Raw genomic sequence first — 22,785 nt, 5'->3', positions numbered from 1 at the left:
CCGCCTTGGCCTTCCAAAGTGCTGGGATTACAGGTGTGAGTGAGCCACGGTGCCCGGCTGGAGCCCTGGTGTTTACACTCAGTCCTGTACCTGCAGACCCTGAGCCTCTCAGGCAGGGGCCAGTTGCCTGAACTTTGGCAGAAACTCAGATTCACTTTCTTTTTTTTTCCCACAGAGATTTTCAACAAGTATAGAAAGAAAATCAGTTAAATTAACCAGCACAGATTGTTTCCTGGAGCATACTGGTTAATTTAAGAAGGCTTCCCATGAGAGCTCAGCTTCAGGCTGTCTGGTTGCTGAGTGCTGACCAGCTTTTAACTGTGTATGTAACCATGTAGACAGGTCCGCAACTGCCCATGCGTGGTGCTTGTGTGAGTCCCCCAAATAAACAATGTCTCTGGCAGCTGCCTCCATCCCAGGGCAGCAGAGGTATAGAAGCCATTGTAGCTTCTCCCCAGAATGACAAATACAGAGATAAACCCAGGATCCCGGATTCTTCAAAACTGTTCTACAGCTTTTTTTTTTTTTTTTTTTTTTAGACAGAGTCTCGCTTTGTAGCCCAGACTGGAGTATGCAGTGACAGGTTCAAGCGATTCTTCCACCTCAGTCTCCTGAGTAGCTGGGACTACAGACATGTGCCACCACACCCAGCTAACTTTTTTTGTATTTTTTAGTAGAGACAGGGTTTCCCCACGTTTGGGCAGGCTGGTCTCGAACTCCTGACCTCAAATGATCCATCCACCTCGGCCTCCCAAAGTGCTGGGATTACAGGGTTGAGCCACCTCACCCAGCCTGTTCTACAGCCAACATGGTGAAACCCTATCGCCACTAAAGACACAAAAATTATCTGGGTGTGGTGACAGGTGCCTGTAATCTCAGGTACTCGAGAGGCTGAGGCAGGAGAATCACTTGAACCTGGGAGGCAGAGGTTGCAGTGAGCTGAGATCTTGCCACTGCACTCCAGCCTGGGCAACAAAGTTAGACTCCATCTCGGAAAAAAAAAAAAAAAAAAAAGAACACTGAGGTTTTATAACTGTCTTCCCCCTTTTCAAAGATTCTTACAAGTCAAAGCAGACTGTTATCAAGACAAATTCCCATTTCCACATGCCTCATCTTAGCACATCTGGTCACATCAGCAGCTTCTCAGTTACAGTATGGTACTACACACCAGAGAGAGCATGAGCGAAACTGTCAGACTATCTCGGTTACCTGTCTACTACCTATCTAGTAGGTGTCACTCTGGCAACTTACTTCTTATCCCCAGTTTCCTCATCTCAAATATGGGAATAAAAGAAAAGTTTATGGAACCAGGCAAAATGCCTATCAATCAATGAGTAGATAAAGAAAATGTGGAGATATATATATATACACACACACCATGGAATACTACTCAGCCATAGAAAGGAATGAAATAATGGCATTTGCAGCAACCTGGATAGAATTGGAGACCATTATTCTAAGTGAAGTAACTCAGAAATGGAAAACCAAACATCATACATTCTCACTCATAAGTGGAAGCTAAGCCATGAGGATGCAAAGGCATAAGAAAGATACAGTGGACTTCAGGGACTCTGGGGAAAGGATGGGAGGAGCGTGAGGGTTAAAGACTACACACTGGGTATAGTGTACACTGCTTGGGTGACAGGTGCACCAAAATCTCAGAAATCACCACCAAAGAACTTATTCATGTAACCAAACACCACCTATTCCCCAAAAACCTATTGAAAAAAATTTTAAATGCAGTAAAAAATAAAATAAATAAATAAATAAATAAATAAAATCTAAAAGAAAAGAAAAGTCTGTGCTGGGTACAGAGGCTCATACCTGTAATCCCAGCACTTTGGGAGGCCAAGGCAGGAAGATCACTTGAAGCCAGGAGTTTGGGACCAGCCTGAGCAACACAGCAAGACCCCATCTCAAAATAAAATTAGCCAGGTACAGTACCATGAGCTTTTAGTCCTAGTGACCCATGAGGCTAAGGCAGGAGGATCACTTAAGCCCAGGAGTTCGAGGCTACAGTGAGCTATGATGGCACCACTGCACTCCAGCCTGGATGACAAAGCAAGATTCTCTCTCTAAAAATAAATAAGTAAATGTTAATAATAAATTTTGAGAAAAAGAAATGTTTGTTTTGAGGACCAAATGAAATAATGAACATAAAATGTTTGGAAAGTAGTGAGCATTCAGTGAAGCTGTAGAACAGGCTGGGTGAGGTGGCTCAACCCTGTAATCCCAGCACTTTGGGAGGCGGAGGCGGGTGGGCCATTTGAGGTTAGGAGTTCAAGACCAGCGTGCCCAAACATGGGGAAACCCTGTCTCTACTAAAAATACAAAAGAAATTAGCCGGATGTGGTGGCATGTGTCTGTAGTCTCAGCTACTCAGGAGGCTGAGGTGGGAGAATCGCTTGAACCTGGGAGGCAGAGGTTGCTGTGAGCCAATATCACGCCACTGCATACTCCAGCCTGGGCGACAGAGCGAGACTCTAGCTAAACAACAACAACAAAGAAACACAAAAACAAACAAACGAAAAAACTGTATAGGCCGGGCGCGGTGGCTTAAGCCTGTAATCCCAGCACTTTGGGAGGCCGAGATGGGCGGATCACGAGGTCAGGAGATTGAGACCATCCTGGCTAACACGTTGAAACCCCGTCTCTACTAAAAAAAAAAAATACAAAAAACTAGCCGGGTGACATGGCGGATGCCTGTAGTCCCAGCTACTCGGGAGGCTGAGGCAGGAGAATGGCGTAAAAAACCCGGGAGGCGGAGCTTGCAGTGAGCTGAGATCCGGCCACTGCACTCCAGCCTGGGCGACAGAGCCAGACTCCGTCTCAAAAAAAAAAAAAAACCAAAAAACAAAAAAACAAAAAAAAAAACTGTATAATAGTTTTGAAGCATCTGGGATTCTGGGTTTCTCTCTGTATTTGTCATTCTGGGGAGAAGCCAGGCATGGTGGCCCACGCCTGTAGTCCCAGCTGCTCAGGAGGCTGAGGCAGGAGAATTGCTTGAACCTGGGAGGTGGAGATTGCAGTGAGCCCAGTGAGCTGAGATCGTGCTACTGCACTCCAGCTTGGGTGACAGAGCAAGACTTCATCTCAAAAAAAAAAAAAAAAAAAAAAAAAAAAAAGACTTGTTCAAGATTTCACAACTAGTGAATTGCATAGCCAGAGTGAAGCCCAGACCGGCTAAGTCCCAAGTCCAAAGCCTTACTACATCTTAGTTACTACACTCTCCTGACCCCTTTCCCCCTAAAAGTTTTGAAAATAAATGTGTTTGAATTAGTGGTCCTTCCAATATACCCTTTGTCTGCTTTAAGTATGTGGTAAGTTAAGTCTAGCTGCTGGGTGGATTTTCCATTATATTCCATTAATTAAGTATATTCCATTAATATACTTTTAAGTATACGTTTCCTGGGTGGAACATGTTGAAAGCATCTTTTAGGACTCTTCCTGGGTGCCAGCGTTTCTCGCAGTTCCAGATTGCCTAGCTCTTAAGTATCATACTGAAATGTTACTCTCAGATCATGCATAGAAGAACCACATCCTTCATAGTGTCTAATGGTTGCTAGGTTGTAATATCCTCTAGGCTGTAAAGACAGCAGAAAATCAAGCCCCTCCCCCAACTTGAGCCTGGGAAGTTGAGGCTGCAATGAGCTGTGATCATGCCACTGCACTCCAGCCTGGGTAACAGAGCAAGACCCTGTCTAAATAAATAAATAAATAACATTTTAAAAAATAAAACAAAATACTCTGTTGGTTCCCAACCCATGTTGGGAAGAAAAGAAAAAAAAATCATAAAAATAAAATAATTTTAAAATATCATTGTGATTTAAAATTCAGGCAGATTCCATATCTTGGCTATTGTGAATAGTTCTACAATAAATATGGAAGTGCAGATATCTCTTCAACACTCTGATTTTTTTCCTTGTGATTTTTTTTTATTGTGGTAAAAAACACATAACATAAAATTTACTATCTTAACTATTTTTAAGTGTACAGTTCAGTAGCATTGTGTATATTCACATTGTTGTAAAACACATCTCCAAAACGTTTTCATCCTGCAAATATGAAACTCTATGTTCATTGGATAACTCCTCCCATTTTCCCCTTTCCCTACCCCTGGTAACCACCATTCTACTTTCTATTTCTTTTTATTTGAGACAGAGTTTCACTCTTGTTGTCCAGGCTAGAGTGCAATGGTACAATCTTGGCCCACTACAACCTCTGCCTCCCGGGTTCAAGTAATTCTCCTGCCTTAGCCTCCCGAGTAGCTGGGATTACAGGGGCCCACCACCATGCCCGGCTAATTTTCGTATTTTAGTAGAGATGGGGTTTCACCATGTTGGCCAGGCTGGCTTTGAACTCCTGACCTCAGGTGATCTGCCCACCTCGGCCTCCCAAAGTGCTGGGATGAGCCACTGCCCCTGGCCCACCATTCTACTTGCTGTTTCTGTGAACTTGACTGCTTTAGATACCTCATAAAATGGAATCATACAGTATTTGTCTTTTCGTGACTGGCTTAGTTCACTTTGCATAATGTCCTCAAGTTTCATAGGAGTCATAGCATGTGTCAAAATTTCCTTCCTTTATAAGGCTGAATAATACCGCATTTTGTGTATAGACCATATTTTGCTTATTCATTTATTATTTTCGTTTATTATTGCTTATTCATTTATTATTAAATGTCGACGGACATTTCAGTTGCTCGCTCTTCTTGCTATTGGGAATAGTGCTGCTATGAACATGGATGTGCAAATATGTCGAGACCCTGCTTTCGATTCTTTTGGTTTATTTATTTGTTTATTTATTTATTTATTTATTGAGATGGAATCTCGCTCTGTTGCTCAGGCTGGAGTGCAGTGGCACAATCTCAGCTCACTGCAGCCTCTGCCTCCTGGGTTCAAGCAATTCTCTTCCCTCAGCCTCCTGAGTAGCTGGAACTACAGGCATGTTCTACCACGCCCACCTGATTTTTGTATTTTTAGTAGAGACGGGTTTTTACCATGTTGGCCAGGCTGGCCTTGAATTCCTGACCTCAAGTGATCCACTTGCCTTGGCCTCCCAAAGTGCTGGGATTACAGGCATGAGCCACCACGCCCAGCCTTCTTTTGGTTCTTTTGGTTATATATGCAGAAGTGGGATTGCTGTATCATATGGTAGTTCTATTTTTAATTTTTTTAGGAACCTCCAAACTATTTTCCATAGTGATTATACCATTTTACATTCCCACTGAAAATGTTTCTTTTTTTTTTTTTTTAATTTTATTTTGTAGAGATGGGATCTCGTTATGTTGCCCGGGTTGGTATGGAACTCCTGGGCTCAAAGAATCCTCCCTCCTTATCCTCCCAAAGTGCTGAGATTACAGGTGTAAGCTACTGTGCCCGGCCCAACAATGTTTCTTAAAGATTCCAGTTTCTCTACATCTTTGCCAATGCTTTATTTTCTCTTTGTCTTTGTTTTTGATAGTAGCCATCCTAATGGATGTGAGATGATCTCTATTGTGGTTTTGATTTGCATTTCTGTGATGGTAAATGATGTTGAGCATCTCTCTCTCTCTTTTTTTTTTTTGGCCGGGGAGGAGGGGACAGAGTCTTGCTTCATTGTCCAGGCTGCAGTGCAGTGGCATGATCATGGCTCACTGCAGCCCCAACCTCTGGGGCTCAAGTGATCCTCCCACCTCAGCCTTTTGAGTAGCTGAGAGTATAGGTGTGCACACCACCACACATGGCTAATTTTTAGATTTTTTTTTTTTTTGAGATAGGGTTTCACTCTTGTTGCCTAGTCTGGAGTGCAATGGCGTGATCTCGGCTCACTGCAATATCTGCCTCCTGGGTTCGAGCGATTCTCCTGCCTCAGTCTCCTGGGTAGCTATGATTGATTACAGGCGCCTGCCAACACGTCCAGCTAATTTTTTGTATTTTTAGTAGAGACGGGGTTTCAACATGTTGGCCAGGCTGGTCTCGAACTCCTGACCTCAGGTGACCTGCCCGCCTTGGCCTCCCAAAGTGCTGGGATTACAAGCATGAGCCACCACACTGGCCTTTTTCTTTTTTTTTTTTTTTTCTTTTTTTTTTTAAGACAGGATCTTGCAGTGTTATCCAAGCTGGTCTCAAATTCCTGGGCTCAAGTGATCCTCCCACTTTGGCCTCCCAAACTATCCCACCTCAGCCTCCCAAAGTATTGGGATTATAGGCGTGTGCCACCATGCCCAACCACGAGCATCTTTTCTTTTCTTTTTTTTCTTTTTTTTTTTTTTTTTTTGAGACGGAGTCTCGCTCTTGTCTCCCAAGCTGGAATGCAATGGCATAGTCTCGGCTCACTGCAGCCTGTACCTCCTGGGTTCAAGCAATTCTCCTGCCTCAGCCTCCTGAGTAGCTGTGATTACACGTGCCCGCCACCACACCCAGCTAATTTTTGTACTTTTAGTAGAGACGGGGTTTCTCCATGTTGGCCAGGCTGGTCTCGAACTTCTGACCTCAGGTGATCCACCTGCCTCAGCCTCCCAAGGTGCTGGGATTACAGGCGTGAGCCACTGCACCCGGCTGAGCATCTTTTCATATGCTTGTTGATCGTTTGTATAACATTTTTAGAGAAATGTCTATTCGAGTCCTTTGTTTGTTTGTTTGTTTGTTTGTTTTTGTTTTTGTTTTTGAGACAGAGTCTCACACGGTCGCCCGGGCTGGAGTGCAATGGCGCGATCTTGGCTCACTGCAACCTCCGCCTCCCAGGTTCAAGCGATTGTCCTGCCTCAGCCTTCTGAGTAGCTGGGATTACAGGCACCCACCACCATGCCCAGCTACTTTTTTGTATTTTTTGTAGAGATGGGGTTTCACCATGTTGGCTAGGCTGTTCTCGAACTCCTGACCTCAAGTGGTCCACCCACCTCAGCCTCCCAAAGTGCTGGGATTACAGGCGTGAGCCACTGCGCCTGGCCCCTTTGCTCATTTTTTAATCATTTATTTGATTTTTGTTGTCGAGTTGTAGAAGTTCTTCTTACATTATGGACATTAACCCACTGTCAGATATATGATTAGCAAATATTTTCTCCTATTCCATAAGTTTCCTTTTTACTTTGTTGATTGTGTCCTTCGATGGGCATAGGTTGTGTCGTTAAATGTAGTCCCATTTGTCTGTTTTTGCTTTTGTTTCCTATGCTTTTGGTGTCATATCCAAGAAATCATTGCCAAATCCAATGTCATGAAACTTTTTGCCTATTTTTTTTCTGGGAGTTGTACAGATGTTACATTTAGGCATTTAAATCTATTTTGTTTTAATTTTACTGATTTTTAAATTTTTTTATTTTTTGTGGAGACAGGGTCTCCCTATGTTGCTCAGGCTGATCTTGAACTCCTGGCCTCAAGTGATTCTCCCACCTCAGCCTCCCAAGTAGCTGGGATTACAGGCAGCCACTGCACCTTGCTGGGTCTTTAACCCATTTTGAGTTAATTTTTGCATATGCTGTGAGATAAGGGTCTAACTTCATTCTTTTGCATAAGGACATCCAGTTTTTTCAACATCATTTGTTGATGAGACTGTCCTTTCCCCCACTGAGTGGTCTTGGCATCCCTGTCAAAGATCATTTGACCAGGGAGAAAATCAAGGCCTTTTGAAAAACACCTACACTAAGGGGAAATGACAGCATGTTTCCATGGCCAGCTGCAGCTATGCCATCCAGGACCAGACGGGAAGTTACATCCAGGAAGGTGTACCTCTAAGGTCCCTTCTCACATCTCTAGGTTTTGCTAACTAGCTATAAAGCCCTGTACTTACAAAAAGAGTGATTGCCATAGCCTGTAAGAAAGTAGATGGAAGTCAAAAGCAGATCTTTAGATTGCTGACAAAGATTGCTGGTTGAGACTCGTATTTTGACACTTAGGGTCTCCTTATTCATCTTCTATTCATCTCAGATATATGCCACCATGACTCCCACTCAGGACTGGCCTCATCTCTGCCTCTCCAGCATCATCATCTGCTGCTGATCCCATGCTCCACTGTGACACCCCAGTGACAGTGGGCTATGTGTGCATTCTGACAGGCGAGGGTGGGCGGGAGTTAGAATCAAGTCCTCAGCTCACCTGTGCTCCTGGATCAAGCAACTTCAAAACACATTGCCCAGAGGTGATTTAAACTCAGATGTTAAAGCAGCAGTGGTTTACTCTTGCTTGAGGGTCCGCAGATGACGAGGGCAGGTCTCCTTCAGGCAGTGGCACTTGGGAGTAAGCTAGGAAGTGTGTCTTCCCGTTGTGATGGCAGAAGTACAGGAGGGTAAACGGGAGTCACAGCATCCCAGCTTGAGCCTGCATACCCTCACTCCATGCCACGTTCCGTTGGCTGAATCAAGGCACACGGCCCTGTCCAGTATCAGTTGGGTGGGAAGATATCCATTCCCCATTCTAGAGGATCCTGCAAAGTCCAGTGGCAAAGGTTGTGGACTTATAATTGTAGTTCAGGGATGGCAGAAAGAATTGGGAGAAATGCTTCAGTCTGCCACAGCCTCTAACCTCCCTTCTAACGATCACACCCTTTAGTCTCTTTATCTGTAGAATAAGAGGACTGGGCTAGGTGATGTCTGGGGTTCCTTCTAGTCTTACCTTTCTGAAAATTTGATGGGAAACCATCTGGAAGGAGGAGGAGGAGGGATGAGATATCAAAGATCATCTGTATACTTGGCACTGGGCTTGACACATCAAGGGATTCGGAAAATGTCCGTTGACTTAATGGCTTGGAGATCTGAGTCCAGGAGGCCAGGAATCTGGTGACTGACCCTGGTAGGGAAGGAATGGGGGATGCTTTAGCTGGGCCTCAGGTGTTCACTGGCCTTCCTGCCCTTGGGGCCACAGGCCCTGGGCACTGCTGTTGGAGTTGCAACTTTACAGCTTCGGAGTTGCAGTGACAGCATCCGGGTCCTTGTCTCCTTTTTTTTTTTTTTTTTTTTTTCCCCCGCCATTACTAACAGATTTGTTGCAGTAATGGCCTGGGCCCTTGCTCCTGAGCCCTGGTGTGGCATGGGAACAGGGCTGATGGTGTGTTCTGGTTCTCAGACTTGGGAGCTTTGCGGGCAGACTGAATAGGAACTTTTTGCTGAGTTGTTCATGCACTGTGACAGGAAAGGCAACTTTGAATTTTTTATTTTTAGAAAATAAAATAATTTTGCTAGATACAGGCATGGAAGCAATTTTCTTCTTTTGAATCCTGCAGTTCTCCTAAGTTTAAATTTATTTTATCTGTCAGCTTACTGAGCCTTTGCCTTTTAGAGATGGGATTGGAGTGTTCTTAACCTTGAACTGATTCCCGTTGTGCCTTCTCTCCAGCCTGTACTTACCTAAGTGCCTCGCAGCCCTCTCAACATTATCCCTGGCTTCAGGCTACTGCCATCCTCACTCCCCCGTCTTTCAGCCTTAGTTTGTGCTCGGTGGCAATGTGTCATTATGTGTGCATGTGCAGCTGTGTGGCAGGACCAGTAGCTCATGTTTTGTCTGTTACCTCTCAGAAGTCCCAGGCCACAATAAATCAGTGTTCAGTAACTGATAGCCAGCCACACACTGCACAGATGTGCCATGAATGGGAAGCTGATTAGATTTTCCAGGTCCCTGGAAAAGTTGCATGATGTGGTGGCAGAAGAATCTCTAGGTAGGAAAGGAACTTAAAAGTCACCAAGGCCAGGCACAGTGGCTCACACCTGTAATCCCAGCACTTTGGGAGGCCGAGGCGAATGGATCACTTGAGGCCAGGAGTTTGAGACCAGCCTGGCCAACATGGCGAAATCCCTTCTCTACCAAAAATACAAAATAAGCTGGGTGTGGTGGCGCACCCCTGTAATCCGAGCTATTTGGAAGGCTGAGGCATGAGAATTGCTTGAACCAAAGAGGCAGAGGTTGCAATGAGCTGAGATGGCACCACTGCACTCCATCCTGGGCAGAGCCGAGATAGCTTGAGTTCAGGAGTTCAAGACCAACCTGGATAACATAGACCCCATCTCTCAAAAACAAACTAACAACAACAACAAAAAGTGCCATCAAGCCAACCATCTCTCTGTTCATTGACTTCTTCCCATAGCATCTCAACCCCCTGTTTCACCAGCCTCTGAGCAAACCTCTCAGGTAACAGAGAGCAAACCTCTAAGACAAGCTGATTATTCCTTAAACAACTCTGAATGTTAGAAAATCCTTCTGTTGAGCTGAGATAGGTTTCCGAGCAACCTCTGTCCTCATTGGGATATTTCTCTGTCCCACACAGCTGGGGTTATCCCTTCCACATGGCTGTACTTTTCATCTTCAGAGGGGCTGTCTCAGTGTTCTTGTGTATTATCTGTTGCTGCATAACAAATCACCTTGAAATTTAGCACTGTAAGACAACAATAAGCATTATCTCACAGTTTCCATGGATCAGGAATTCACATATGGGTGATTAATTGGGGTGATCCTGAGTGGGCTCAGAATCTGTCCTGAGGGCTGCAGTCATTTGAAGGCTTGACTGGCTGGAGGCTCCACTTCCAATGTGGCGCATTCACATGCCTGGCAAAATGGTGCGGGCAATTGGCAGGAGGCCTCAGTTCCTCACCCTGTGAAGTTCTCCAAAGGGCAGCTTGAGCATCCTCACGACATGACAGCTGGCTTTTCTAAGGAAGCGTGAGCCAAGACGGAGCTAGGCAGGACCCCCAGTGTGCCTACCCTGAAATCCACGCTCAGTATGCTCTTAGTTACACGGGTGATCCCTGCTCAGTGTGGGAGGAAAACGTCACATGTCCATGACCTTCACTTTCCTTATCTCTCAACAGCCCTGCTTGGCTATTTTAAACAAAAAGGGAAGAAGTACTTGGTAAACTGTTTCATAAGTGTAAGGGATATTTTTGAATATAAGGGTTTTGCTAGTAATGAATGCTTAACTAATGAGACCCTCCTGTTTAACTCCCGTATTCCTGTTTAACAGGAAAGCAGGACTGGATTTGCCAGAGGATGAGGAAGACATAGTTGAGGCTTCCTTGGGGAGCAGCTAGGTTGTGGAACCTTGTCATGGGAGACCCTTCTCTGCTGACGGAGTCCTTCCCTTGCTCAGTCCAAATGGTGGATGGGAGGCCCGGCATGGTGGCTCCACCTGTAATCCCAACACTGTGGGAGGCTGAGGCAGGCAGATCACTTGAGGTCAGGAGTTCAAGACTAGCCTGGTCAACATGGTGAAACCCCGTCTCTACTAAAAATACAAAAAAATTAACCTGGTGGCGGGTGCCTATAATCCCAGCTATTTGGGAGGCTGAGGCAGGATAATTGCTTGAACCTGGGAGGAAGAGGTTGCAGTGAGCTGAGATTGCACCGTTGCACTCCAACCTGGGTGACAGAGGGAGACTCCATCTCACAACAAAACAAAACAAAACAAACAAAACACACACACACACACACACACACACACACACACACACACACACAAAACCCAAAAGACAAATGGTGCATGGGAGAAAGAAGGTCACATGTTGTTGGTTGCTGGGTGCTACGGGGGCCCGGAAGAGTAGCTGCCCCATGGAGGCCAGGACCTCATCTGTCTCTTTCACCACTCTGAGCCCAGGGCCCGGCCTGTGGCAGGCCCTCAGTGAATGCCGTGCTGACTGAGTGAAGAACGAGTGTGCGGAGCAGGGGTGAAGATGGTCTTCCACGCAGACTCTGTTTGGGGAGTCTGCAACTGCCTATGGTGTGGGGTCGTTGGTTCTGCAGGCTGCTGTTGTGTTTCGACAGGAGTTTACTTGCCATTCCTGCTTCAAGTGAAGCTTGATGGGAGTTGCTTTTACATAAGACCATTTCATATATTGTTCGTGTCAGTGTCTATAATACTGGAGGCCATGAAGGGAAGAAGCAAAATTCCTGCATAAATTGTATGTCTCACCATCAGATCTGTAAACTCATATTGTAATCTGAGCATTTAAATTTATAATTGGCCTTGGTGTGTTAAATTTGGAGTTAAATGTTTCCTTAATTGTCTCAAATTCATGGCATTTCAATCTTTCACTTGGCGTGGTGACTGGTTTTCTTTTTTAGAAACTTCTTTGCTTAGTGTAGTATTTTGGTAGGTTTTTGTGCTGTGGGACTTCTAAGCTTGTGAAAGGAAGAATCTGGGTTGCAGGAATATCCTATAGATTGTGGCTGCAGCTACCAAATTGCGTGATGATTTAAAAAACAAATCTGTTCAAGTATCCTGAATTCTGTGGAGGAGAACCTGGATGTATAGGCCTACAGCTGTGCTTGAAATAGATCCAGCCCTGTGCCCGAGAGACCCTGCCAGCTCCCAGCTTCTTGCCTTGAGACACTTAATGTGCAGCCTCATTCCTGTGCCTGGCTCCCTGGGACTCAAGAGGTCCCCTTTGTCAACAAAGTCATTCAGTGCTGCTGTTTGTCATGGCTCTACACAGGGAAGAGTTAAACATACTTACAGATTTTATTTTTTATTTTGGAAATTTTCAAAATATACAAAAATGGAGATGTTGGTGTGATGAAATCCTTGGCCCCATCACCCAGTGTCAACAAGTCTCACCTTAGGGTTAATCTAGGGTCCACACTCAGTCGAATCCCACACATCCTTAACTTTCATTTATAAATGTTTTAGTATAGTGTGTATCTCTTTAGAGTTTCTTTAAAGTAATCAAAATACTACCAACATGCCTAAAAATTTAACAATAATTACTTAATATTATCAAATATCTAGTCAATACTCAAATTTCCCCACTGATTTATAGTTTTGTTTATCGTTTCTAGAAATCAAGATCCTGATCTTACTCTCTTTTCTTTCTCTTTTCTCTCTTTTCTTTCTTTCCTTCTTTCTTTCTTTCTCTTTCCTTTCTTTTTCTTTCTTTCCTTCTTTCTTTTTCTCTCTCTCTTTCTTTCCTTCTTTCTCTCTTTCTCTTTCTCCTTCGTTTTCTCTTTCTTTCTTTCTTTTTCTCTCTCTCTTTCTTTCTCTCTGTCTTTTTTTTTTTTTTTGACAGAGTCTCACTCTGTCACCCAGACTGGAGTGCAGTGGCATGATCGCAGTTCACGGCAGCTTTTACCTCCTGAGCTCAAGTGATCCTCCCACCTAGCCCTCCGAAGAGCTGGGACTACATGCATGTGCCACCACATTAGGATAATTCTTTTTGAATTTTAGTAAAGACAGGATCTCACTATATTGCCCAGGTTGGTTGAACTCCTGGGCTCAAGTGATCCTCCTGCCTCGACCTTCCAAAGTGTTGCTGGGATTACAGGTATGAGCCACCAATAACCACTTGCCTCAAATAACTTTCATACATTACAATTGGTTGATATTTCTTCTAAGATATTTATTTATATATTTATTTATTTGTTTTTTATTTTTTGCTGGAGTGCAGTGGTGCGATCTCGACTCACTGCAACCTCCATCTCCTGGGTTGAAGCGATTCTCCTGCCTCAGCCTCCTGAGTAGCTGGGACTACAGGTGCGAACCACAAAGCCCAGCTAATTTTTGTATTTTTAGTAGAGACGGGGTTTTACCATATTGATCAGGCTGGTCTTGAACTCCTGACTTCGTGATCTACCTGCCTCAGCCTCTCAAAGTGCTGGGATTACAGGTGTGAGCCACCACACCCAGCCCTATTTATTTATCTATTTATTTTTCCTGAGACAGAGTCTCGCTCTGTTGCCCAGGCTGGAGCGCAGTGGCGTGATCTCGGCTTACTACAACCTGTGCCTCCCAGGTTCAAGCAATTCTCCTGCCTCAGCCTCCAAAGTAGCTGGGATTACTGGCAAGCGCCATGACGCCCAGCTAATTTTTGTATTTTTAGTAGAGATGGAGTTTCACCATGTTGACCAGGCTGGTCTCAAACTTCTGACCTCAAGTGATCCACCCGCCTTGGCCTCCCAAATTGCTGGGATTACAGGCATGAGCCACCGCACCTAGCCAGATTTTTATTTTAAAAAACTTTACCTATTAAGAGCAGTTTTAGGTTCACAGCAGAATTGAGCAGAAGGTACAGGATTTCCCATCTACTCTCTCCCGACGCAGGCCTATTGTCCCCCATTATCAACATCCCCACCAGAGTGGTCTATCTGTTACAGTGGATGAACCCACATCTTTATCACCCACAGTGCATGGTTTACATTAGGGTTCACTGTTGGTGCGGTACCTTCTATGGACTTGGACAAATGTCTATTGGCGTGTATCCACCATTACAGAATCATACAGAGTATTTTCACTGCCCTAAAAATCAGTCTGTGCTCTGCCTATTCATCACTCCCCATCCCCTAACCCCAAGCAATCACTGATCTTTTTACTGTCTCCATTAGTTTTGCCTTTTCCAGAAAGTCAGGTAGTTGGAATCACACAGTATGTACAGTACGTAGTCTTTTCAGATTGGCTTTTTTTCCCTTAGTAATATGCATTTAAGTTTCCACCATGTCTGGGTTTTTTTTGTTTGTTTTGAAACGGAGCCTCGCTCCGTCGCTCAGGCTGGAGTGCGGTGGCGCGATCTCAGCTCATTGCAACCTCCATCTCCCAGGCTCAATTGATTCTCCTGCCTCAGCCTCCTGGGTAGCTGGGATTACAGGTGCGTGCCACCACACCTGACTAGTTTATTTTGTATTTTTAATAGAGACGGAGTTTCACCATGTTGACCAGGCTGGTCTCCAACTCCTGACCTTAGGTAATCCGCCTACCTTGGCCTCCCAAAGTGCTGGGATTACAGGCGTGAGCCACCATGCCCAGCTTCCACCATGTCTTTTTGTGGTTTGTTAGCTCATTTCTTTTTAGCACTGAATAATATTTCATTGTCTAGATGGGCTATAGTTTATCTGTTCACCCACTGAAGGACATTTTGGTTGCATGCATATTTTGGCAGTTATGAATAAAGCTGCTATAAACACCCATTTACAGGGTTTTGTGTGGACCTAACACGTCTTGCTATGAGCAGGGCAGGGACGAGACAGTCCACGTCCGTGTCTCATGGAACTTGTGCTTTAGCTTGTGAGCTGTGCATAATAGACAATGACCAAGTAAACCAAAATAATATTTCTGGACAGATACCCCAGTGTGCTCCATGGAAAGAGCCCTGTGCTGGTGGCAAAGAAACCAAATTATAGGCTGGGTGCAGTGGCTCAGGCCTGTAATCCCAGCACTTTGGGAGGCCGAGGTGGGCAGATCTCTTGAGGCCAGGAGTTCAGGACCAGCCTGGCCAACATGGTGAAACCCTGTCTCTACTAAAAATATAAAAATTAGCCAGGCATGGTGGCATGCACCTGTAATCCCAGCTACTATCGGGAGGCTAAAGCATGAGAATCACTTGGACCCAGGAGGTAGAGGTTGCAGTGAGCCGAGATCGCACCACTGCACTTCAGCCTGGGAGACAGAGTGAGACTCTTCAGCCCCCTCCACCAAAAAAAAAAAAAAAAAAACAGCCCACAAAAAACAAATTCTAGTTCTGCCCTTGGTGTTCACCAGTGCTATGGACCAGGGCATGTGATTTGTCCTTTCCTGGTCTCCTCCCCTTTCTTGGCTGTAAAATGGGGCTAATTTCCTTCAACAAGTACCTGACACATGGAATATACTTGATAATACTTGATAAATATTTGCTAAATGAATCAATGTCTGCTTTTCTGATTTATGGCCCTTGTGAGGGTCAAGGGTCAAAAGAGTCTTTTTTTTTTTTTTTTTTTTTCTGAGACAGAGTCTCACTTTGTCACCCTGGCTGAGTGCAGTGGTACAATTTTAGCTCACTGCAATCTCTGCCTCCCAGGTTCAAGTGATTCTCATGCCTCAGCCTCCCAAGTAGCTGGGATTACAGGTGTGCACCACCACGCCTGGCTGATTTTTGTATTTTTAGTAGAGATGGGGTTTTGCCATGTTAGCCAGGCTGATCTCAAACTCCTGGCCTCAAGTGATCCACCCACCTCAGCCTCCCAAAGTGCTGGGATTACAGGCATGAGCCCCCCGGCCAGAAGAGTCATGTTTGTAATAGGCTCCCATAGAAGGTGAGGTGCTACATAGATGAAAGTTGTATTGATAGGAATGCTGTGCTTCATAAATCACTCTCATCCTATGTTTGTGTAAAAGTGTAGTGATGTTTATTTACAATAGCAAAGAGTTGGAATCAACCTAAATCCCCATCAATGGTAGACTGGATAAAGAAAATGTGGCATATCTACACCATGGAATACTATGCAGCCATAGAAAAGAATGAGTTCGTGTCCTTCGCAGGGACCTGGATGAAGCTGGAAGCCATCATTCTCAGCATTCCAACACGGACAGAAAACTAAACACCACGTTCTCACTCATAAGTGGAAGTTGAACAATGAGAACACATGGACATGGGGAGGGGAACATCACACTCTGGGGTCTGTTGGAGGGTTGGGGGAAAGAGGAGGGAGAGCATTAGAACAAATATCTAATGCATGTGGGGCTTAAGACCTAGATGATGGGTTGATAGGTGCAGCAAACCACCATGGCACATGTATACCTACCTAACAAACCTGCACATTCTGCTCATGTATCCCAGAACTTAAAGTAAAATAATAAAAAAATAAATAAATAAATAAATAAATAAATGTAGTGATGTGATGTTCAGTGATGGGAGAATGGCTTCCAGGCCTCCTTTTTAATTGTTATTTTTAAAATTACATTAGAAGTGTCCTTGTAGTAGCATTTATTTAACATTTCTCAAGGGAAACTTTAAATGGCAAAGAATCAGGCCAGTAGAAAAATGAAACGATGTCAGGTCTCAGAGTGATAGCCTCATCTCCCAAAGTGAACACTGTGTAAGTAGAGGCTTCTGTTTGATGGGCAACGACTGACATTTGTGATGTTGAGCATCGTCTCAGTGGCACCATCTGACCAGCTTGAATGGCTTTTGAGAGTATAAGTGAACCTGGGGGACAAAAATCTGTGCAGCCCAATTGGTAAGACATGGAAGGGGCTGGGAGCAGGTAGGCGGGCCTGGCTCTGGTGGCTCAGTGCCCTGTGGGGCTCCAGCCTATGCGTGTGGAACAGGGAGGTACCATCCCTACTTTTCCATCACATCTTAAATGGCTATCCATGTGAGACATTGCTAAGGTAAGTCCTCAGGATGTGGTAGTTAGGATGAATAAGCTGAGCTTCCTTCATTCCACCTAGGAGGCTCCTAACGGTGTCCCCTTGACCTGAGAGGTAGAAGAACTGAAAACTGCTTTTCCTGCTGTCTGTGTCTCTTAAACACTGCCCTTCCTGCCTTCTGTGGCCAATGCCCAAGTACACCAGCAGGTTTTTAGTCAAAAACCACAGAAAACTAAACCTGGATATTTTAAGCAAAAAAACTCATATATATGCGGAAGGGATCTGGGGTAGCTCATGGAATCTCTGGAAAGGCAGGGAAATATAGCTCTCAGAGGAGAGGCGAGAAAAGGGAGGCTGGACAGCGAGCTCCGTGGACAAAGTCATGCCACAGAACCACCTCAGAGAGGGCACTGATACCTGGGCACTGCATGTTGACGCCACCTGGGCACTGGTGCCTCTGCTGCCCCTAAGAACCAGTCATTGTTGCTGCTGTCATTGCCAGGAAATAATTCTCATTCCTGTTTTTTTTAAATATAAACTTTAACTGAAGTCTAATATGTGTAGAGAAAAGTAGACAAATAAGTGTACAGCTCAGTGAATGTTCATAAAATGAACACCCTGAATAACCACTACCTGGATGAAGAAATAAAACGTGACCACCCTGGGCCGGGCACAGTGGCTCACACCTGTAATCTCAGCACTTTGGGAGGCCGAGGCGGGCGGATCACGAGGTCAAGAGATCGAGACCATCCTGGCCAACATGGTGAAACGCCGTCTCTACTAAAAATACAAAAATTAGCTGGGTATGATGGCGCGTGCCTGTAGTCCCAGCTACTTGGGAGGCTGAGGCAGGAGAATCACTTGAACCTGGGAGGCGGAGGTTGCCATGAGCCGAGATTGCACCACTGCACTTCAGCCTGGCGACAGAGAAAGACTCTGTCTCAAAGAGGAAAGAAAAAAAAAAAAGGCCGGGCGCAGTGGCTCAAGCCTGTAATCCCAGCACTTTGGGAGGCCGACCCGGGCAGATCATGAGGTCAGGAGTTCAAGACCAGCCTGACCAACATGGTGAAACCCCATCTGTAAAAAAAAAAATACAAAAAGTAGCTGGGCACAGTAGTGCATGGCTGTTTTTGCTCAACATTATATTTGTGAGCTTTTTTTCCAGGTTCTTTTGTTTGTTCATTTTTTGTTTTTGTAGAGACAGGTTCTTGCTGTGTCACCTAGGCTACAGTACAGTGGTACGATCATAGAACGCTGTAGCCTCAAACTCCTGGGCTCAAAGGATCCTTCTGCCTTAGACTCCCAAGTAGCGGGGTCTTCAGGCACATGTCAACATGCCTGGCTTTTTCTTATTTTTATAGAGACAGGTCTCGCTTTGTTACCCAGGCTGGTCTCGAACTTCTGGCTTCAAGCAATCCTCCGGCCTTGGTCTCCCAAAGTGCTGGGATTATAGGTGTGAGCCACTGCACCTGGCCTCTTCCAGGTTCTTATATGTAACTGACTCATTTGTTCTCATTGCTGTATTATATTCCACCGTTTGAATGAACCACAAAATGGATAAACCACCATTTATCTGTCCATTCTAGTGTCTATGGACCTGCAAGTTGTTTTCAGATTTTGGCTTTTAGGAATAATGTTGTGAACATTTTGGTACCTGCCCTCTGGTAAGCATATGTGCACATTTCTAATGCTGAAATCCACAGGAGTAAAGTTGCTTAATCATGGGACACATATACATTCACTGATAACTGACGAGGTTGAGTGCTTTTTCATATGTTTATCAGCCATTTGGGTATCTTCCTTTGTGAAGTACCTACTGAACTTTTTTACTCATTTTAAATTGGTTCATTTACTAGCATAAAGGTTCCCCCAAAAATTAAAAATAGAGCTACCATATGATCCAGGAATTCCACTTTTGGATATTTATCCAAAAGAATTGAAATTAGGATCTCAAAGATATTAGCACTGTCATGTTCATTGCAGCATTATTCACAGTACCCACCTAAATGTCCATCAATGGATGGATGGATCTAAAATTATTGGCCGGGCACGGTGGCTCATGCCTGTAAACCCAGCACTTTGGGAGGATCACCTGGGGTCAGAGTTTGAGACCAGCCTGGCCATCATAATGAAACCCCGTCCCTACTAAAAATACAAACGTTAGCTGGGCATAGTGGTGGGCATCTGTAATCCCAGCTACTCGGGACGCTGAGGCAGGAGAATTGCTTGAACCCAGGAGGCAGAGATTGCTGTGAGCCAAGATCGTGCCACTGCACTCCAGCCTGGGTGATAGAGACTCCATCTCAAAAAAAAAAAAAAAAAAAAAAAAGGCACACACACATACAACAGAACAGTAGCCTTAAAAAGGTAAGAAATTGGCCAGTCATGGTGGCTCATGCCTGTAATCCCAGCACTTTGAGAGGCTGAGGCAGGCAGATCACGAGGTCAGAAGTTCGAGACCAGCCTGGCAAACATAGTGAAACCCTGTCTCTACTAAAAATACAAAAATTAGCCAGGCTCTTGTGGACTTCAGCTCTTGTGGACTTCAACACCTTAATTATGAGATTCTAGCCTCCAGAAGTATGAGATAATAAATTTCTGGGTTTTTTGTTTTTTGGGGTTTTTTTGAGATGGAATCTCCCTCTGTCACCCAGGCTGGAGTGCAGTGGCACAATCTCGCTCGGCTCACTGCAACCTCTGCCTCCCAGGTTCAAGCAATTCTCATATCTTAGCCTTCCAAGTAGCTGGGACTACAGCCGTGTGCCACCATGCCTGACTAATTTTTGGATTTCACCATGTTTCCCAGGCTAGTCTCAAACTCCTGACCTCAAGTGATTTGCCCACCTTGGCCTCCCGAAGTCCTGGGATTACAGGCGCGAGCCACCACACCCAGCCTCCAGTTTGCTTTTAAAGCCAATTTTTACAAAGTATAAAAGTATAACATACATGCAGAAAAACTAGTCAATTACAAGGATGTAGCTAGTGAATTTTCATGGAGTGAGCACCTCCCTTATTTTGAATTTATTTCCCTCCACTTATTGTTAACAAACAGTGGCTTGTCATTTATAGGCCTGTGTCCTTCCCAAGCTAGACCACTGAGGCCAGAAAGCTGTGTCTTTATTTTTGTATCTACTCCCTCCCCAGTTTCTAGCACAGTTCCTTTATATAGTAGCCCACAGGAAGTGCTTGCTGAATTAGAATGCAGAAGGTTGGATGGGAATTTCACAGTGGATCAGGGTCACCTTGAGCTTGTGTTGAATGGAAGTTCCACATATGGCTAAGTGCTTTGCTCCAGAGTGGTAGCTTTTGGTCTTTCTGTGCATCTGGATTCAGATTTGCTGCCCTGTCTGTATATATGTGTTTGTGTGTGTGTGTGTGTGTGTGTGTGTGTGTGTGTGTATATACATATATATATATATATATATATATATTTTTTTTTTTTTTTCCCATGGACATTTTTGGGGAAGGTCTTCTGGAAAACATAGCCCAAGGCAGGGATTAAAGAGCTGACGCTGGCCGGGCACGGTGCCTCATGCCTGTAATCCCAGCACTTTGGGAGGCTGAGGCGGGCTGATCATGAGGTCAGGAGATTGAGACTTTCCTGGCTAATACAGTGAAACCCTGTCTCTACTAAATATACAAAAAATTAGCTGGGCGTTGTGGCATGCGCCTATAGTCCCAGCTACTCGGGAGGCTGAGGCAGGAGAATCGCTTGAACCCAGGAGGTGGAGGTTGCAGTGAGCCGAGATCACGCCACTGCACTCCAGCCTGGACGACAGAGTGAGACTCTGTCTTAAATAAATAAATAAATAAATAAATAAATAAATAAATAAAAAATAAAGAGCTGACACTTTGGGAGGTGCAATCCCAGGGCTGTGAACCAGCCATGGCAAGTGGCAGAGGAGAGATCAAAGTGATCACCCAACGCATTCCCTTGCTGGATGACACTTCACAGCGAGCTACAGAGAGACACGGCGGGTCGCTCAGCAAGCATGCTTGCCTGGCACATGGACTTTTCCAGAACATATGCAAGAAGAAAATACACCTCAGAGCCATCCACGGAGGGAAGAGTGGAGGGAGATTTATCTGACCTGTTCCTTTTCATCTCCTATTTTCCACTGTGGCATTTCATGCAAGCCCAGAAGTGGAGGGACGGCATGACCTGGATGAGGCATCACCGAGAGAGACAAAGAAGGAGGTGGTCGAGGGAATCTGAGAAGGCGCACAAGGTTTGTGTCCAATACAGTCCACACCTTGCGCTACTCAGGTCTGCTCGTGCCCTCCCATGATATCAGCTCTCCTGCTTCAATGTGGGAATCTCCATTTTCCTTGGAGAACAAAAACATCCTCATCCCTTCCCTGAGCAGGATGGTACAAGTCCCATCAGTGACACAAGCCGTTTCCTGGTGCTGGCCCATTGGGGTTACCAGGAAGGATAAAGCAAGAAGGTGGTGAAACAAGGTCATCTGCTGCTGCTGTGGCCGGTGCTGATGCGGTCATTGTTACTCATTGTTTCTCTCCTGCACTACGCACCCTAGTCCCTCTCCACTCTCCGCCAGCACTCGGGCTGGTCGGCGATGTTTGCACTGAGGGGTCTGCGTATGTTGTTGGCCTTGCCCATTATCAGCCGTCACCAAACATGGAATTATTAAGAGATACCGGGGCTGGGCGCAGTGGCTCATGCTTGTAATCCCAGCACTTTGGGAGGCCAAGGTGGGCGGATCACCTGAGGTCAGGGGTTCGAGACCAGCCTCACTAATATGGTGAAACCCCATCTCTACTAAAAATACAAAAATTAGCCGGGTTTGGTGGCAGGCACCTGTAATCCCAGCTACTCGGGAGGCTGAGACAGGAGAATCACTCGAACCCAGGAGGCAGAGGTTGCAGGAAGCCGAGATCCTGCCATTGCACTCCAGCCTGGGCGACAAGAGTAAAACTCCCTCTCAAAAAATAAAAAACAAAAGAAGAGATACCCCAAGAAGTCCTCTGGGTTTTATTCCAGACATTCTCCTCCCATTCCCAAATGGGCCACTCACCTAATTCCTCATAGCAATTAGGATCAGTGACCCCTGGCAGTAGAGTCACTCCCCTCTTTGTTGGTCACTGGCATGAGGAGCCATAGGTGGCCAAGTGGTTGTGGCAGTGTCCAGGTCAGTGGAATCCTTGTTTCACATTCCTCCCTTACCCCAGGACTAGATCCTCTAACGCAGCTGATCCCAAGTGTGTGAGGACGGGAAGCACACACCTTGCAAAGGGCAACCATGCATGATGGTGAGCAGGGCCACTCTTGGACCTGTCTGCTGTAGCTGTGGGGGACATGGTACCAGATATCAGTTGTCAGCTTAAGGCATCCTGGAGGACAGAGGCCCAAACCTGAGGGGCATTTCTCCATTCGTGCCCCTGCTAAGCCAGTAGGGCATTCCATTGTTTTGTCAGGTTCGCTGCCCACTAGTGCAGCTGGAATCATAAATTCACCGATTCCAGTGAATTTATGAGGAGTCATTGGCACAGCTGCTAGGCTGAAATGGGCCACTTTGTATAAGGCTGTGTTGAATGGAAGTCCAGGCCAGCACATGAGGCATTCAGTACTTTGGACCATGGTGCTACTGGAGGCACTACAGGCAGGGAAGGCAACTACATTACCAAAAAGGGCTTCCGTTTCATGAAGGATAAATTGTGTATCCCTCCAAGGTGGAAGGGGTCTGATATAGTTAGTGGCTGTCTGGCCCTTCCCAAGGATGGGCCATCTCAAGGAGGGTTCCATGTTGGTCT

At 45.4% G+C, this 22,785-nt stretch overlaps 1 protein-coding gene, 1 long non-coding RNA gene and 1 other non-coding gene across 7 annotated transcripts in view; all 3 read left to right on the top strand.

Annotated features, from left to right (window-relative positions):
- OSBP2 (oxysterol binding protein 2) overlaps window positions 1-22,785 on the top strand; it is a 221,185-nt gene that overhangs the window by 19,676 nt on the left and 178,724 nt on the right. The gene's annotated exons all lie outside the window — the stretch shown is intronic.
- On the top strand, window positions 16,571-19,521 carry LOC144331818 (uncharacterized). The gene is made up of 2 exons (XR_013399322.1): window positions 16,571-17,665; window positions 18,467-19,521. It is a non-coding gene; the product is annotated as an uncharacterized LOC144331818 (long non-coding RNA).
- On the top strand, window positions 21,194-21,303 carry MIR3200 (microRNA mir-3200). Its single transcript, NR_128288.1, has one exon. It is a non-coding gene; the product is annotated as a microRNA mir-3200 (primary transcript).

The sequence above is a fragment of the Macaca mulatta genome, chromosome 10 (genome assembly GCF_049350105.2).
Source record: "Macaca mulatta isolate MMU2019108-1 chromosome 10, T2T-MMU8v2.0, whole genome shotgun sequence".
Lineage (NCBI taxonomy): Eukaryota > Metazoa > Chordata > Mammalia > Primates > Cercopithecidae > Macaca > Macaca mulatta.
This window is presented reverse-complemented; position numbering and strand designations above follow the sequence as displayed.